Genomic DNA, 7,884 nt, shown 5'->3' on the forward strand with positions numbered 1-7,884 from the left:
AGGCTAGTCCTTGAAGAAGAAAAACCAAGAGCTGAAAGGTCTAGACATCAAGGTCCAGATGCCTGGACCGGCATCACTAGGTAATGTGTATAAAGATGGTTTCCTCCCTGTGAGGGGAGACCAGGGGCTGAGAAGAAAAGATATCAGGCTGGGTCTCCAAGAATGGGATAGCAACAGCCTGAACTCAAGAGAAATATATTGTCTAGATTGACAGTGCTCTCTCTATGGTAGAAAGACTCTCAGCTTGATGCTCAACTTGTGGTTGAGATCAAGTCAGTTGGGCAACTGCCTGGAGTGCCCCTCTAGAAGGGGCTACATCGCCACTGGAAATGCAGCAAAGAGGAGGTTGTATTTACTAAAGCTCTTCTCAAGGAAAAAGCATACTGATTAACAAATCACTTGGGAGGATGGGGAGAGATCCCTGAGGTCAGGTCTTCCATGCATGATGAAACCAGTCAATTGTTAAGCTTCTGGTTTGCTAGATGGGATATGAAAATTTGACTTAGTGGTTAAATTATTCAGGGATCATCAGTGTAAGGCTAAGCTCTACTACCGGAAGTCTTTCTGCTTCCCAAACACAAAAGGATATCAGATTAAAGGAGCACAGTGCTACTATCCTTCTTGTGGGGTTAGGTCTACTCTAGCTCTACTCACAAGAAGACCTACTTGAATGTCTGTCTACTCTTGGCTTGACCACTGAGAAACAAGGGAAAGGATACTTGTAACTCACTTGGGACAGAGGGCTAAGGGGCAGCATTCTCCTGGGGCCAGTTGTGTTGGTCTCATTTAAGAAACCTCAAAAGGAAGATGAATCTATGTACAGGCCAACACTCTCGTCGCTTCCTCCCTCCCCCAGGAGATTCTCCTCTACTTACAGCCAATCTCCGAAGAACTGGAGTTTGTCTGTTTGCTAGTAATTGAAAGGTAGTATTTCCTTGTGGGGAGCACTGGCCATCCCTGATGAGAGAAGTCACAAGAGGAGAGAGAGACCTTTGAAAATAAAGTTCATCTTGTTCCCAGATTTTCAGAGGACCTGCCTGGACATGGACTTACTGGTTAGAAAGTGCTCTCATAACAAGAATTCTTAAAAATAATAGAAGTCTAATATTCTGGGCTTCCCTGGTGGCGCAGTGGTTGGGAGTTCGCCTGCCAATGCATGGGACATGGGTTCGAGCCCTGGTCCGGGAAGATCCCACATGCCGCAGAGTGGCTAAGCCCAGGCACCACAACTACTGAGCCTGTGCTCTAGAGCCCACGAGCCACAACTACTGAAGCCCGTGTGCCTAGAGCTCATGCTCCGCAACAAGAGAAGCCACCGCAATGAGAAGCCCGCGCACTGCAACAAAGAGTGGCCCCCACTCGCCGCAACTAGAGAAAGCCCATGCAGCAACAAAGACCCAACGCGGCCAAAAATAAAAAATTTAAAAAATAATTTAAAAAAAGAATGTTATTGCCCTTTAAAAAAAGTCTAATATTCTATGTATTGTACATATGTATACAATATATGTATAACTGAATCACTTTGCTGTACACCTGAAACTAACACATTGTAAATCAACTATACTTCAATAAAAAAAATTTTTTAAAGAATTCTTAAAAATAATAAAAGTCTAATATTCCAGCTAGTCTTCTCTCCTCTTAACAGGTGAGTTTACCTCTGCAGCAGCAATACAAGCAGGAAGAAAATTAAAGACTGGCTCACGGTCTCTGCTTTTCCTCACCAAATACATTGCACTTCCACTTTCTGCTTCCTCCGCTGGCCCTACCATCAAAAGGCACCAGATCTGAGATGCCCAGAGAGCTCTTCTCCTTTTGTCCCCAACACAGACAGTCCCCAAATAAGATTCCCAGGACACAACAGTGTACTTGAGCTTCCAAAGTAGCCTGAGCTCATACAAATTTTTCATTCTTTGGTGGCCACCTCTCCTAATCCTAACCTTATCCCTAGGCTAGAAATTATAGCACCATTAGAGCTTAAAGGATCTTTAAAGAACATCTAACTCACCTTCATCTTTTTTGCAGTACACAGGCCTCTCACTGTTGTGGCCTCTTCTGTTGCGGAGCACAGGCTCCGGACGCGCGGGCTCAGCGGCCATGGCTCACGGGCCCAGCCGCTCCGCGGCATGTGGGATCTTCCCGGACTGGGGCACGAACCCGTGTCCCCTGCATTGGCAGGCGGACTCTCAACCACTGCGCCACCAGGGAAGCCCCTTCTTTTTATACATAAAAAAGTCAAGTCTACAAAGGAGCAGTGATTTGGCCAAGATTCCATAGCTGTTTGCAGCAAAACACAGACCAGTTCTGTGTAGTCAACTTACAAGAGTAACTGCTGCCTAAAGCCTGGTTTCCATCTGTCCTTAGCCTGATTTCACTCAGCCTCAATTTAGTTAGCTGTGTCCTCCAGCTACCTTGTCTGAAGAACTTTCTCAAGGTCACACTCTACAGGACCACCTCAAAATTCTGCTGAAGAGGGCCAGGGTGATTCGTGAATCACTCACTAACTTCCTTAATTCAAGGCTGCTAAGGGGTTCTCAAGTAACATCCTCTTACACAACTAGCAAAATTAGTTCTCCTTTTAAAGGTTAGCTCAAAGGGGAATAACTGCCTCTTCTCCCACATGAGGTCATCACTGAAAGGCAGCATTTGGATGAGTGTCGTGGAAGTCTGCCTGGGGAGGAGACATCCACAGAGCTAGTTCTCAGGTCTCTGAATCTACAGCTTGACCTCAAATGAGGTATGAAATCCCACCCTTCATGTTTGATCTGGAGGTTTAAGACTTTTGTCCCTGTGAAAATGCAAATATCCCTGTCAACTGTGCCATCAAGATGTCAACAAATGAAGAATCAGAGTGTATGGGTGATGGGGAGGGAAGGGAGAGCAAAGAGCTAAGAGGCCTGTTTTGGGGAAGGTAAGGATGAGAAGAATAAAAGGGGCGGAGGAGTTTCTCCAAAAGCTGACGGGGCAGAAGACAAAGCAGGGAACCCCAGGAAAGAAGCTTGCCCCACTCATCCCTCAGCACCCCCCATATCTCTTTTAATGAGCAGTTTGCCCTCTCTCCTTGGTCGTTTATAGTTACCTTGAAGAGGCTGATCCTGTGGTGCCCATGGCAGCTCCGTTTGCAGAAAAGAGAAGCCCAATTAGCTCCAAGGAGAAATTATTTCACAATCACCCCCACCTTCACCCACTCAGGACGCCCACATCTCTGACCCTAAATACCTAAAGGGTGTGGGCTACTTCCCTCTCCTAGAAAAATAAGGGCACTCTTTCAAAACTTCTAAGCTTTAAGATGCAACAGAGGAAACACAGAAGAAAAATACCTTCCTGTCTTCCCCCCAACTTTTAGGATAAATAGGATTTATTAAAAAAACTTTTTTTTCCGTCACTTGCACTTCATTGTTTGACATAAATATTTTTGCCTTCCTTTTTCTTCTTCCGGTTATCCCTTCATTTTTCTGTTTCTCGATAGACTACTACAATGAGTGAGACAAACTGCACGGTCTGAGGATACATTCCTTATAAGACTGCTGTCATTTCAGACACAAGTCACAAGTTTGGAGCCCCAAGGCCACTCTCACTTCACACCAGCTGACTAAGAGTTCAAGGATTTCCACAACCACTCTCAGGTTTGATAACCTGCTCGAATGACTCACAGAACTCAGGAAGGTGCTATACTTATGATTATGGTTTTATTATATTAAATGGACGTAAATTAGAACCAGCTAAAGGAAGAGAATTGTGAGGTCTGGGAAGGTTCCAAACACAAAGCTTCTGTCATCCTCGGATGGGTTACCCTCCCTCCCAGCATTGATATGTGGCAATTCGCACAGAGTAATGCCAACCAGGGAAGCTCACCCAAGCTTCAGTATCCAGAGTTTTTAACTAAGGTTTCATTATGTAGACAAAATTGATTGAATCATTGCCCTCTTGATTGAACTCAATTTCCAGCCCCGCTCCCCTCCCTGGAGGTCAAGCTGAAACTACCTGCCTCAAACCCCAACCCTCTAATCACATGCTTGGTCTTTTGGTGTGGCCAAAAGACCACCCTGAGTCATCCTGTTAGCACAAACTACCTGGTGGCCCATCATGAGTCACCTCCTTAGCGTAAACTATGGTCAGGTGTGCTCTGAGGGGCCCCCTTGAATAGCAAAGACTCCCCTATCATTCTGGAGATTCCAAGGGTTTAGAGGTTTTACCTCCCAGGAGCAGGGACAAACACCAGACTTCTCTTTGGGTAAGTTTAATTCTTCACTATATAATTACAAAAAAAAAAAAAAAAGTATCTGGCACGTGTTAAAAACGTACAAGTCACTGACAGCAGATGGGAAGTTCAACACAGTTGAACACATAGCACAGTTTAGGATTTTGAAAAATGTCAAACATCCATTGACAAGCGGATGGTTGGATTGCTTAAGTAGTGCTTTGGGAGGGGAAGTGATCTGCTTTAGCTGACTGTACACTGGCCTATCTTTTTTGAAAGACAGCCAAACCTAATCATTCAGCATGGGCCTCCTAGATAGGTCGGGAGCGATGACAGTGGTAGAAGTATGTGCTATTACCTTGAAAGCACATAGCGGGTCTCAGTTAAAAACTGATAAATCTCTCCTAAAATATTCAAGGATTTTCTCCTTTCTTCTGGCAAAAAAAAAAAAATAGTAGTGAAGTATAAAAAAATCAAATCATGTGCCCTTGAGTTGATACTAAGGAGAGATTCAAAACGTGCTCTGCCAGGTCTTGGAAACTGCAAGTTCCCAGCCTTGCCCTGTGCTGGGGGCCATCCATCACAACCTCTCCTCCACTGTCCTTTCCCTGTCTGATGATCTCACAGAAGGCTATGAAAATTCTTGTCATGACAGATGCTCAAATTAGACTTAGAATGCTTTTGTGAGCAACTACAGCAGCACTTAGGAGCACTGCTCCAGCAATTTCAAAGAGCATATTCTTTCTTATTTGTGTGTTTTTAAAGAAGAGTAATGATCCCCAGCCCTGCCTTCCTAGACACAATTCCCTTCCTTGGATTTTGCAAAATTTCAATTCAACTGGAGGTATATGATGTCCCTAGCACTCTGCAAAGGTGAATAGGGAAACCCATAGGAAGAGAAAATATGGTCCCCACCCTCAAGGAGTTTCTAATCCAGTTCAAAGAAATAATACTAACATATATAAATCCTGTATCAAAAAAGTAGATGACATAATGAATAGCTTAGGAATCCAAGATGCAGAAACGTTAGTGCTCAACTGAATCTAGAGAAAGGCTCCTGAAAGGATGTGAGATTTAAGTTAGGCTTTGAAAAACGATAGGAATCTTAGCCCGTCAGGGTGTGTTGTGGGCAGACAGTCTAGAAAGACAGCTAGGACAAGGAAGGGTGTAGACATAGGAAAGAGGAAATTGTTTGATTATTTGGGAAGGTTTTTTGGGGTGTTAGAGAAGTATAAAGCATTGTCCCTGCCCTTGGAGACATCAAAGTCTTTTTTTTTTTTAATATTCAGATTAGAGATAGAGAAAAAGGATTTCTAACTAGTTGTCTTATGACTTAAATGGACCTGCAAGTGTTTATGTGGCAGAAAAAGAATGAGCAAATATTTGATAGGGATTTGAATAGGACTATATCCTGTCATTCTATCATGAAGGAAAATTACTTTTTAGAGAAACTATGTTCCTTAATTATGTGTTAGCTCAGAAGATACTTTTCTGACCCCAAGTTCCTGCTGTGAAATACAACACTGGGTTAAATTCCAACACATAAACAGGTATTCACAAGACAAATGACATCACAGGAAAAACCACTTACAAGGAGAATTCTGATTTAACAAATGTCCTTCAAAGTTCCGGTCACACTGGGTACAGGCCAACAACTTAAACTAACATTGTTTTGATGCCACAAGTCTGAGATGGCCAGAGAATACACAGGTGGCAGGACTGGAATCCATAGTAAACTATAAAATTATATGATGGCCTCAACATAACCATATATATTTCAGTAGGAATAAACCCAAATTTTAAGTATAAGATGTAGAAGATATGGCTTAATAACTAAAGGTAAAAACTAGGAGTCCCAAATACAATGCAGCTACCCCCAAAGAGATCAAAAGCAAGCTCAGGCTATGTTAACAGCAAGTCAGTGTCTAGAGGCGGGGAGGGGAGTGTCTGATCCAGTCTACACAGGTAGCATTTCCCAGCATCACCACACACTTTAAATAGGGGTACAGAGATCCAGGGGTGAGTATAAGAACAATCCATGAAACTCAGCCTGAGAAGTATCAGCCCAGGGAAAAGAGGGATGTAATTGTTGACTTCAGAGATCTGAAGGGTTGCACCAAGCAAAGGCATTAGATTGTGCAGTTCCCAAACTTTCCAAACCAAAAACCAGGACACATTCCATGACGGAGAGTCTTTGTGTCACTTTCAAGTGTGAGAAACAACCTAGGGCATGTGGTTTGAATACCGAAAGCTAAAAATTTCCAGGACCTTGAGATGTTTTACAAAGGCAGTAAATATTTGAAATCAGATATTGTGTTCTAGAAAATCTGGGGCTTGTGATTACATAATATAATTACAGTGAAGGAGTCCAAATTGTAGGATGATAAATTCTAGCTCAGTACAAGGGAAAAGATGTTACGGAAAAACCCGAACGAACTTTTTGGCCAACCCCGATATTTTAACAGAAAGAGTTATCCAAAGACCAAATATTCTAAATACCTCAGGAAGAAGAGACTTTTGTATTAAAAATTTATTGTGAACCTGTTGTATAAAAGCCACTACCCTACCCTTAAGTCATTCAAGATCTAGAGTGGAAGCCAAGCAAGGGAATAGGCAACTACAATACCCAGAGTGAAAAGTTGTATGATAGAGATAAGAAAAATGTAGGATGAAAGCCTGAGGAGTGGAGAGTAGGGGCAGCAACATTTGAGTTTAATCTCATGGTTTGGTTGAGGAATGGAAAATCTTAGATTGTGATCACCCAGAAATCAGAGATACAAGTGGAGAGGGCATTGCCACAGTGCAGGAAAGATATGGCAACAGCCAGAGCTAGGGCAGAAGTGATGGGGAAAAAGAGTAGTGGATAAATTTAATATTCATCAAAGAAGTAGAATAAATAGGACTTGGACTGGTGGATGAGGAAAAAGAGTGTCAATGAGAGCTGGATTTCCGTGAAATTTGGTAGCAGCATTCCCCAAGACAGAGAATAGAGAGCAAGCAGTTTTGCTGAAGATGAATTCAGTCCTGAACTGGCTGAATTTGAGACTAGATATAAAAAACCACATTCAGACATCAAGCAAGCAGCTAGATATGTGGGTCTAGAGTTCAAATCAAGAAAAGAGCTGGAAAAGAAAGTTGAGAATATCTTGTCTTAGTCAGTTTGGGCTGTTCTAATAGACTAAGTGGTTTAAACAACAAATATTTATTTCTCACAGTTCTGGATTTCCAAGATCAAGGTTCCAGCAGATTCAGTGTCTGATGAGGGCCCACTTACTGGTTTACAGATGGCTGTCTTCTTGTTATGTCTTGACATGGCCTTTCCTTGGTGCACCATGTAAAGAGAGAGAGTTCTCATGTCTCTTCCTCCTTTTAAAAGGGCATTAATCCCAGCACGAGGGCCCACTTTCTGACCTAATTTAACCCTAATTACCTCCCCAAATCCCCACGTCTAAACGCCATCATATTGGGGCATAGGATTTAAACATATGAATTTAGGAGAAAATATTCAGCCCATAGTATAACTCATAGAAAGTAAATCAAAAAGACAAATAAATGAAAACTAAGAGATCTAAGAGGTCCAACATCCCAAACAAGGAGTTCCAAATAGAGTAAACAGAGAAAATACAAGGGAGGAAATACTCAAAGAAAAAAATACAAGAATATATAATATGCGTTATATAAGGAAA

Source organism: Phocoena phocoena, chromosome 14 (genome assembly GCF_963924675.1).
Source record: "Phocoena phocoena chromosome 14, mPhoPho1.1, whole genome shotgun sequence".
In the NCBI taxonomy this organism is placed as follows: domain Eukaryota; kingdom Metazoa; phylum Chordata; class Mammalia; order Artiodactyla; family Phocoenidae; genus Phocoena; species Phocoena phocoena.